This window comes from Sprattus sprattus (genome assembly GCF_963457725.1).
Source record: "Sprattus sprattus genome assembly, chromosome: 17".
In the NCBI taxonomy this organism is placed as follows: domain Eukaryota; kingdom Metazoa; phylum Chordata; class Actinopteri; order Clupeiformes; family Clupeidae; genus Sprattus; species Sprattus sprattus.
This window is the reverse complement of record NC_137915.1, coordinates 11,366,344-11,377,489: the sequence shown is the minus strand read 5'-3', so window position 1 is coordinate 11,377,489 and position 11,146 is coordinate 11,366,344.

Genomic DNA, 11,146 nt, shown 5'->3' with positions numbered 1-11,146 from the left:
TTTCCGCTGAACCTAATGATGCGAAGGCCATAAACTCCATTACCAACTGTTTATTGGCAATAAACAAATGGATGAACAATAACTTTCTAAAACTAAATGAGGACAAAACTGAAGTCCTACTTATCGGCCCCAAATTAAAAAGAGAGATGCTAATCAAGAATCTAGGAGGTTTAACCCGGTGGATTAAACCTGAGGTGATAAGTCTCGGTGTCATCCTGGACTCAGATTTGAATTTCAACTCCCACATTAACAAAGTGACCAAAACAGCTTTCTTTCACCTCAGGAACATAGCAAAGGTACGACTATTCATAAACCAAAATGATGCCGAGAAGCTTATCCATGCTTTCATATCGAGCCGGCTAGACTACTGTAATTCACTTTTCGCTGGTCTTCCCAAGAAAACAACTGAAAGACTCCAGCTCATTCAAAACTCTGCAGGTAGACTATTAACCAAAACTAAAAGGAGAGAACACATTAGTCCTGTCCTAGCTACTTTACACTGGCTTCCTGTTACCTTTAGAATTGACTTTAAGGTCCTCCTCCTCACATACAAAGCTCTAAATGGACAAGGCCCTAGCTACATTGCTAACTCTCTTACTAACTACACACCAGCTAGAACACTGCGATCATCAGATACAGGTCTGTTACAGGTCACCAGAAGCAGTCATAAGAAGATTGGTGACGCAGCCTTTGTCAACTACGCCCCAAAATTATGGAACACATTACCCATTAATATTAGAGAAGCAAACACGCTACACACCTTTAAAAAGCAGCTTAAAACCTTTCTTTATACCAAAGCATTTTATTAATTTTATCTAGCACTATTTATTTCTCTGTAACTTGCACTATTTTTACTATTTCTCTTTTAAACTGTTTTAAGGGTTTTTTATTTATTTTATCATGATGTTAGTAAGCCTATCAGAACACCAGGTTCTGATACGATGTTGATCATTTTGTATTTATCTTTTACTCCATGTACTGCTCCTGCTGCTTGCTTTTATTGATTTTATGTAAAGCACTTTGAATTGCAAATCTTGTACGAAATGTGCTATATAAATAAAGTCTTACTTACTTACTTACTTCTTTGCATATGTAGCCTAAACATTCAACATGGAATGGAGTCAGACTCGGCTGAGCCCTCTGAATTGAGTACCCCTTGGCCCTATTTAAAAGAAATGTTTGAGTTTAGAGGCCCAAAGAATGACTCTTGGAGATATCATTGCATTTCCTGTCTGCCTCAAAGAAAGGAGTTGCTGGCTTTTAAAAATTCGCCTTCAAATTTAAATGTCCCTGACTTTTGCATATTATATTTAATTCAGTTACTGACATGATATTATACTGTTATCTAGTGAAATGCATATTGACATACAGCAATAGCATGAAAATAACACGAGTGTGCCTGCATTATTTATTTAACGTCGTGGTAAGATAAAGATGGTATGTTAGCTATTTTTAAGGTTTTTATTTTATTTATTTATTGCAAAACAGTATACAAAAACATACAGACAAGTGCTCTGCAACCATAAAACAACATTAAATAAGTAATATCAAATAAAATAATAAATAATAAAAATACACAAGAGGGATACATTACGTAAATTGGAAGCAAAGGTTCAATACGACAAGGAAAAAAGGATGATACTATGTGGTATGATGATACTATGCTGGTAGGTTAGCTATGTCATGATCTTGACATCATGTTCTGCTTGGAACAGTGGTGTTTTCCGCCTGTCTCAGCTGTCAGTGCCTCGTCTTTCTCTAGAGATGGTGATCACAGGACACCATGTTACATTGTAATAAAGGTCCCTATCTTTCTAGGTTGTTAGATTAGTGTTAGTGATTAGTTTGTACTTGCACTTTGCTTATATGGTGCAGGTTAAATTAATCTTGTCCCTGCAAATGCAAATTAGGTTGTGAGAGTTTGAGTTGTAGGTTTAATAAAATATGATTAAGATTAACAGTGTATTATTGCTATTGTTACTATTTGTATAGAGAAAGCACAGAACACTTCTCAAGCAATGTAATTACCTGACTGAAACTACAGTACAACCAGAAGGAAGGGGACATTGCCTGCTGGTGAGGGTGCTTCAACCAGTAAGCAGCAGAAACTTGAGGACACCAAAGCCTCTCAGAAGAGCACAGACCTTGCAGTAGTGAACTTTTTAAATCAAGTTACATACAAAAAGCTAGAGAAAAGCGAGGCTTAAAATACCGATAGCCATTTGACATATTTTCATTTTTTTTCTCATTAACTTTTGGCTGCCTGGCAAATTCTCATTTATCTCATAATGATTGTATTGCCAATTTCCTCATAGTAAAATCTGACAAAAAAAATTAGTTGACTGGTTCTTTCCTGGCATGCACACTTTGTGCCTAGTCTTGGGTTACAACTGTGTTTCCCCCTATATTGCTATTAACAGAGCACAATGTTTTGAATAGTTTTACAATTAAATACATTATTTAAAGATATAACATGTTGTCTAAATTGGTTTGGCTTAATGGTATTAACTTTGCAGATAATCCCTGGTAGATAACTTGTTATCCACATAATTGTAAATTAGAGTGTGAACAGTATTACAGAGGGTAAGCACAATACGTTAACCAACCTTTCCACTAAACAAATGTTGTTGCTTATAATTATTACTAGTAGTGACATCTGTAGATGCATACAAAAAAAAGCCCTCCAACAGTAAGTCTGTTGTTGGCTTCTGGCTTTGCAAGGAAGTGCCACAGTTTTATTTTGTCTCTGTGCTGCACCGTTACTCTGCCTATAAACTTTTTTTTATTTGAAAAGTAATTAACAGCAATGTCAACAAAACTCTGAAAACAAGTTAACCTAGATATAATAACATGTGGGATGTACATGATTCAGAGTGAGTATGGACAAGTAAATAATGTGAAAAGCTGCCCTCACACACATACCGTAAGGTCTTAAGAGGAATCATACATTTTCTGGGGTCTCCCAAAAGTATTTTATGGTGTTTTAGATGTTTACCATGTTCATTATGTCCATGTAAACAATTGTGATATCAAGCTCTTCTTTCCATTTAAAAGTTAGCTACTGTAGCACACCCTATCCCTTAATAAAGTGTGCCCTCCAAAGTGTGGAGGCTCAATATAATTTGCTATCCGCCTGGTTATTTTTTTCTAGTGATTTGAAAGCTACATTGACTGGCAGGAAGACAACAAGAACTTGTTCAGTAGTTCCTGCCTCTCCATTTGATTGATATTGCTAAGTTGGGTTCTACGGTAATTGTTAGGTAGCCAGTTAGTTAGCAGTTCAACTCAGTAATGTCATACATAGAACACCTTTAAGGTAACAGTCTAAGATATGTGATTGTTGAAAGTGTTGGACATCAAATGTGTAGGAAAATGTTAAAGGATGGTTCGGCATCGCTTATGGTTCGGGGAAAAAAACAAATGTTATACGCTTTACCATTTCATTTTTGACAATATGATGGCTGGTTATATGGACAAATAACGGTCTTTTCAATAGCTTGTGATGTGTTTCAGACAAAGAAGCTGATAGTTTGACTGCTTTCACTTTCAAGTCAGATGAGTTAAGGTCATCAACCTTTAGTCCAAGCAATGAGGTGAAAGTGATGGAGGTGAAAGACAAAATAGAATGTTACAATGCATGTACTGTACAATGTACTGTATGTGAAATGTGTTCCCGCTGGTGCCAGTATTCTACCTAGACCTACTTACAGGCGTAGATGACAGCTACTATTAGAAGCGAATCAAGGAAAGGCCAAGGTCAGTCAGCTGACAGCTGGTAGTCACACTTCACATTGTCTCATCCTGTCAGTGCAGTAATCTTTATTTGCCTTCTGAAATATGGATAAAGATAGCTCTGTGAAATGTCTGCTTGCTGCCTTCCTTTAACTGAGAATGACTTGTATTGTTCACTGAACTTGTTGCACTTGTGTAGACCCATCATACCTGTTGACTCCTTTGGTCCACAGTCACTGTTTGCAAAGGCCAGTTGCGTTTTGAGTCTTACATTTAGAAGAGTAACACAGTAGTGGAGGAAGCATAAATGTGACCTGGTTATGTTGAGGGAAACAACAAGGTCTATGTACCATTTATGAGTGCTAAGACATCTCTCGTTAACATTCTCACACGTAGTACCTTAGTTTGACCCACAAATTACTTATAGAGTGTAAGGTACCTGTAGTTTAATCCAGAGGAAATGGCTTGATGTTTTATTGACCAACTCTCTGTTACGTCTGCTTTGTGCCATGATTAGGATTTAAACCTTTTGATTCCAACCTTTTGATGGAAATTGCAGGATCAGGATCAGGGTCAGATCAGGATATTCTTTGTGAGTTTGTTTTTCATTTTCTTTAGTTGCAAAGTTATTGCCAGAGCCAAATTTGACCTTCATTATATATATATATAATTGTGTTCTTTTGCTATTTTAATAACAATAATAATGTTCTTGTAATTTGCTGTGATACACGAGGCAAAGTTATCACAATTAATTCAGAATCAGCAGATGAACTATGAAGCCCACTTGGTTGGGAGTTGTAGACAGCTCAGGTTGCTTGTATGGTGACACCTGATTCTCTGCTCAGTCTTGTTTACTCTGCATGGTTTCCTTGCCATTGACCTTGAGGACAAAGATAACCTGTGAAATCCCTGCTGAGTGCCTCTGTCTGATTGAGGAACACAGGTTGTGAGGAGCACTGATGTTCTAGGTGATGATACATCTGTAAAGGTCTTCTCATCTCAGCTGTTCTGTCGAGACTCCTCCTGCAATAGCATTACAGTATTCACCTCCTCCTTTGTCGTGGACAACCTGCAGTCATTGCAGTGCCCACAGCTATCTTTATGTGTTACCCTTGTGTTATAGTCTGAAGTCTGAAGATACTTCATTCGTTTACCTTCAGGGCTTTTGTGCAGGATGCTCTTACTCATATTCTACAGGGTGAATATGATTGTGATTGGTCATTTTGTGTAGATTAATGTTTTTTTTTTTCATTTTTCTTACATGAAGGTTTGGATCCCTGTTCTGAGAGGCAAGACATGTCCCAGCAAGCATAATGTTGAAGTGGGGGTTCCTTTTTTTTAAAGTGGTAAGTGTTTTTGGAGCTATTTAATGCTGGTCAGTTATTTTCTTAAACCGTCACTCTCAAACTGTTCATCAGAGTTACTCTTAAACTGTCCATCACAGTGTACTGTTAAAACATTGTAATCATTTTAGTTTTTCTTTAACTTACTCTTTTATCTAACTTGCCAGTTATTGTAGTGCGCTGCAACATGAAGAATAGAATAGTTCGTGCCTGTGGACCTTTAAGGACAACCTCACTCCTCCAACACCACACCACCTCACCTCATTCCCATCCTAATGTTGTCAGCGGATAACTCTGAACTCCTCCTTCAATTGAACAACGGCCAAACTTGTCTGTTACCACTTTTTTGTAGCTAAATCTTCCTTTGTATTTTCATTTTTGATTATGTTACCTCTTTTGGATGTTATGGATCATGGATGCTGCCGTTGCTGAACAAAGACCTTTTTGGATATTAAAGTAAGTAAGCATTGAAGGTAAGCATTGATCTTTTTGTTAAATTTCAGTCAACTGTAATTTACCTTCCCCATTTTTATTGCAAACACAGTATTTTACCATTGGTTAGATTGAATAGAAGTTTGAGCTGTGAATTGTGAATGGGTTTGTGTCATTGTGCTACTCAAGCAGATACATATGCACACAGTTTAGCAGTAGTCTATTATTCAGTAAAATATTCCCTTTTTTTGTATCTCAGTCACATGATAATTTCCTTGTAGTAAATAATAATAATAAATAATAATTTATTTAATTTGTAACGCTCTCTTCATTCAGAAGAATCTCAGAGTGCCAACATAGTAGAAACTAACTTTAATAATAAAATAAAATAAAATAAGACTAGTTAACATAAGCATAATAAAAAACTTAGTGACAGCGATTTATCACAAGGCCAGAAATGCCTTCCTGAAAAAAAATGTTTTTAGTCCAGTTTTAAAGTAGTCCAGCGTCTGCGTTGCCCTAAGGTGGTCAGGGAGGCTGTTCCATAAGCGTGGCGCTGCCGAGCAAAAGGCCCGGTCGCCCATGGTGCGTAGCTTGGTGTTGGGGACGCGGAGGAGCAAGCTGTTTGAAGATCTGAGGGTGCAGGTGGAGGTTTGGGGAGTAATTACTTCTTGAAGGTAGGGAGGTGCATGCCCATTTATGCATGTATGGGTGAGTATTAGGACTTTGTAGTCAATTCGGAAAGAGACAGGGAGCCAGTGTAGTGAGTGTAATATTGGTGTTATGTGCTCATATTTCCGGACCTTCATCAAGATCCTGGCAGTTCTGTTTTGGATGTATTGCAGCTTCTGGATGTACAAGTGGAGATGCATTGTTGTAGAGTAGAATTTGATTCATTCAGTAGATACACAGAAGTCATTATGGACAAATTGTGTTATATAGGTGAAGTGAGGTCCTTCAGGGCTTAGGTTTACAGTATATATTTTTTTAGGTAGTCTTTTGCGGACTCAATGTTGTCTGTGTGATCAAAGGACATGATAAACCCTATCATGTCCTTTGATCACACAGACAACATTGAGTCCGCAAAAGACTACCTAAAAATTTTTTCAAAGTAACAATTTTTATGTGATTGTCTGACGTTTTTAGCCTTTTTTTTTCAGTCCCCGAAATTAGTTAGTCAAGCCTCTCCAACTTCTTATTTTTTCACCACCAACAATTAATTCCCACACAGAAATGCAACCGACTGGTCTTCATCAAAAATCTGTGAATGTTCCTATCCACAGATCTAGTATTAATAACATTTACATAATGCATTTTTACATTTGTCAAAAATAAGCTTTTTAAAGAGGCTTTTAGATACCTACTTCCACCATTGTGCCAACCGCCTTTTGCTGGCTGCTTGCTTTAATAGTTCATTGATTGGTTTGGAGCAAATATTCATCAATGACTCAGGTGCTAGTATACATTAAGATATAACAGCCAGAGTGATATTTTCGACATTTTCGATATTTTGCATTTTATTAAATCTACTGTAACACAGTATAGCGAAAAGGAAAACTAAATCACTGTCAGGCAGACATGCTCTTTGGAAAGGTCCCAGTCAGAGCTTCACTCTTTATCATGACCTCTCTACAATGGAAAGATGAAAAAGAAAAGATCAGTTTTGATCAAACAAGTAATTTACTGTTCAATAAATATGTATCTTGATCAGGCAAACCTAATTTGGGTTATGTTGATGGCTTTGCTTTGCTTACATGCAGATGGCCATGATCACTGAACATTTTTAGCAAACTCAAAACAGACAGATTCTGTTTCCGGAACATTAGCATTTTTCTTAACAATGCATTTTGTATGATCCGGTATAATAGCTGTGAACACAGCATAGGCTTATTGTTCTAATCTGGTGTGGATTGCTTGGCCGTTCTAGTGTTAACCATAGACCCATCTGCTAAGTAGGCAGATACGTGCCATGCAATATCAATGGATTTTTTCAATGAAATACATTGATAGCTGATTTTATCTTAGTGTATGAACTTACCTTGCGACCTGCATCATGGCTCTTGGTTCTCATCTTATTGACCTGACACTCAGCAATATCAGCTCTCTCCTCAGCCTCATCCAGCTCATGCTGCCGTTGGCCAGTTCCTCCTGAAAATCATAATTAGTCAAGGAATTAAGTAACAGATCACTCTAGTCTGTCTAAATTAAATTAGTGGTGAATTATGGGAAACATACCGCCTCCTCTGCTGTTCTCTTGTAGGACTTGATGTTCATCTGCAGTTTGTCCTCAGATCCTGGAGACGATGCAGATTATTCTTGTCTTCTTCAGTCTGTAGATGAAGAGGTAAGTACCTGTTGTATTTCAGTTTATTTGTGTGATGTGAGGGAGAGATGGAGACAGAGATAATTTTCAAGACATAATATGAAATTAAACCTACCGAGAAACACCGGCCTTCTTTTGTTCCATCTCAACCTCATTTTCAAGTTCCCTCACCAAACATAAAAACAATTCTTTGATATCCTTACTGAACAAGGCATAAACTCACATCAGTAAAATAGAGCACCCACCCTGGACTGTGGATCAGTTTCTTGCCACCCTGCCACCCTTCATGGCGAATTTCTCAGCTTCATCCAGATCGTGTTGCAGGTCCTTTGACCAGCAAGCTGGTGTTCTATGTGGGAAGACAAAAATGTTCATGATAGTCTGTGTCGCATTATAAATTAGTCAAAAGAACCACCATGTTTTGGATTTTACCTGAGAGTGCAGCAGCTGCACCCTCTCGCTGACATGCAGAAGCTCCTGTTCAGCTAGTTTCCGGCCTCTCTGAGTCAGGTACTAGCTGTACCATCTAGCAGCACACTCTCCTCACAGGTTCCTCCCTCTAGTGGTCACAAGCGGAAATACATTCGGAACAATGCAGATTCCCACTGAATGTGTGTGTGTTTGTTATAATGAACTCATGTTGTTCATGTATTAATGTCAAATTACCTCAAAAGTAATTCATTCATAAATGGTGATTTACGATAAAGCTCACTTTTGCCAGTTATAAATGGTAGTAACTCGTTAATAAAGGACCATGTGTTTTACACTTTACAATAAGGCTCCCTTTTGCCAGTTTTAAATGGTAGTCACTCGTTAATAAAGGACGATGTGTTTTACACTTTACAATAAGGCTCCCTTTTGCCCGTTTTAAACGGTAGTAACTCATTAATAAAGGATGATATATTTCACACTTTACAATAAGGCTCCCTTTTGCCCGTTATAAATGTTAGAAACTCATTAATAAATGGTGATGTGTTTGACACTTTACAATAAGTCTCTCTTTTGCCAGTTATAAACGTAAGTAACTCATTAGTAAGATAAATGAGTAGTAAGCAGAAACTTGATCTTGGATAGATGGATGGATACTTTATTAATCCCAAGGGAAATTTTAGGACATCCAGTATCTTATACAACTTGTACAACACACAGACACAACCTACACAAATCACATACACAAAGGGAGAACACGCTCAAAAAGAGTGGGGTGGTAACAGATACAAGAATGGTAGGGAGTGACAGTGTAGGTGTAGGTGCCCACTGCCCAGTAGGAAGTGTTCTTGTGCTCGTGTGGATAGTGCAAAGACAGAGTGCAGAATAAAGAGTGCAAGTCTATGCAAAGGGCCAGTATAGCCAGTTAAGGGATGGACAGTGGGTTGGTATAGTAAGATGGGGATCTTGCCAAATAGTGAGCCCGCATCGATGTATTAAAACTGCGTTATAACTTGTTTATAATGGTTTATTCATTATCTATAAATTGTTTACTAATTATAAACCATTTATAAACCTTTAAAAGGGGAGCCTTGTTGTAAAGTTGTACCAGTTTGAGTAAGCTTAATGTCATGCTATGTATACTGTATTATGAGTGCAGTATTGACACAAGTTTTAAAACCAACTACCGTACATTTGATGTTTACTCTCCTAATGATTACTCTGAAATGAAACAGAAAATAAAGAGATTTCCTATCAAGCCCTAAAATATAATTGTTAATTCTTAGCATTTGAATTATAAAAGAATCGCAAGGTGGACAAAAAGATGGACATAGTAAATCTGCCACTGATCTTTAGGGAATATTGTTGTTTATGAGTGTTCTCTTGTGGTCACATGTGCTTAAATGTGTGGCCCATAACAAAGCCTTCCTGGTGTCTGTGAAGGTTAGTCCAGCGAAGGTTAAGGTCAGTCAGCTGTCATATGATGACAAAGCATCACTTTGCCCTGTCCAGCTCACATATCATTGATTCCTTCTCACTTAAGCACAAATATAGCACTGTGAGATTCCTGCCGAGTGCCTGTCTGTGATTGAGAAGAACAGCTTGTGGCCTTCTCGTCCATCATTGTTACATCAGTGCTGAAGGGAGACGTCTGAAGGTTAAGCTCATATGTGAAGTGTAGTATAGCTTATCACTTGAGGATAGAAGAGTTTGACATCCTCTGAAGGGTCAGTACTTAACAAGTGTTTGACATTTTAAATGGTCTCAATAGTGACGTGTAAGGCCATCTAGCTGTGCTAGTAGCTGTGCTCAGTGTAGCTGTGCTCAGTGATGACTAGATAGAACTCAATTAGTGACAACAGCTGAGTAACTTAAATTAGGTGGTGGTTGTTAGGATGTCAAGGAAAGGTGTAACTGAACAAAAAACATGCACAACATAGGTTCTAAACATAAGACAGGTTTACTGTGTTTTTGTTTTGATTGATTAGTTTAATGTTTAACGTCATTAATTCCTGAATTTAATTGTGTGTTGCCAGGTAGATTTGAAATACAGTACGTAGTATATGTAAGTATTGTCTGTGTGTATATCTAGCCAGATGGTGAGACCTTGTTACTGTTGGCTCTGGAGTCTGTGGCTGTGAGCCAATGAGAGGACAAATGTGGTGGTCTGTTGCTCTCTTTGACGTATCTGTCTAAATGGCAATGCAAATGTTTCCCTTCCTTTGTCCTTGAGTACAAAGATAACCCTGTGAAATTTTTGCTGACTTCCAAAGTGTGATTGAGAAGGACAGCTACACATCGAATGTAAAGCAGTGCCAGCAGATGATGTTCCTTCCATAACGGTCTTGTAGCAAAACAGACTACAGAGATATGGATGACTTGCAGGGAACAGCATTAGAACTAAATCAGTTCTTTAGAGATCCCATTTCTAAGGGGGGATAGTTGGGAGGGATCGCAAAGCATGCATCTGGAAGGTAAGCAGGTATATAAATTGTTGTACCTTACCATACAATACCTCTCGCATGCATGTGCCATATTAAACAGCGTTTGAACAGAATTGTATGAGTGCTTGTGCGATCAGCTTGTTTTACTATCTATGGTGAGATACAGCCTCACATCGTTTACCTAATTAAGAGATTTCCAAGATTGGCATCTAAAATGGGAAAAGGGTTTGGAGTTTTTTGTGGCAACATTTTATATACATGTGGTTGTTCCCATGAGCAACAGTCTGGTGTTATATCAAGGACAGTCTTTGTAACAACAAGGAACTTATTTGAGTATTGTCGTCTTTTTTCCAGAGAGGTGTAAGTTACTACGGGTGTGAGGATAACCATGTTTGTGGCATGGGTTTATTGATATGAACCCTCCCCCAGTTCATGAAAGTGTG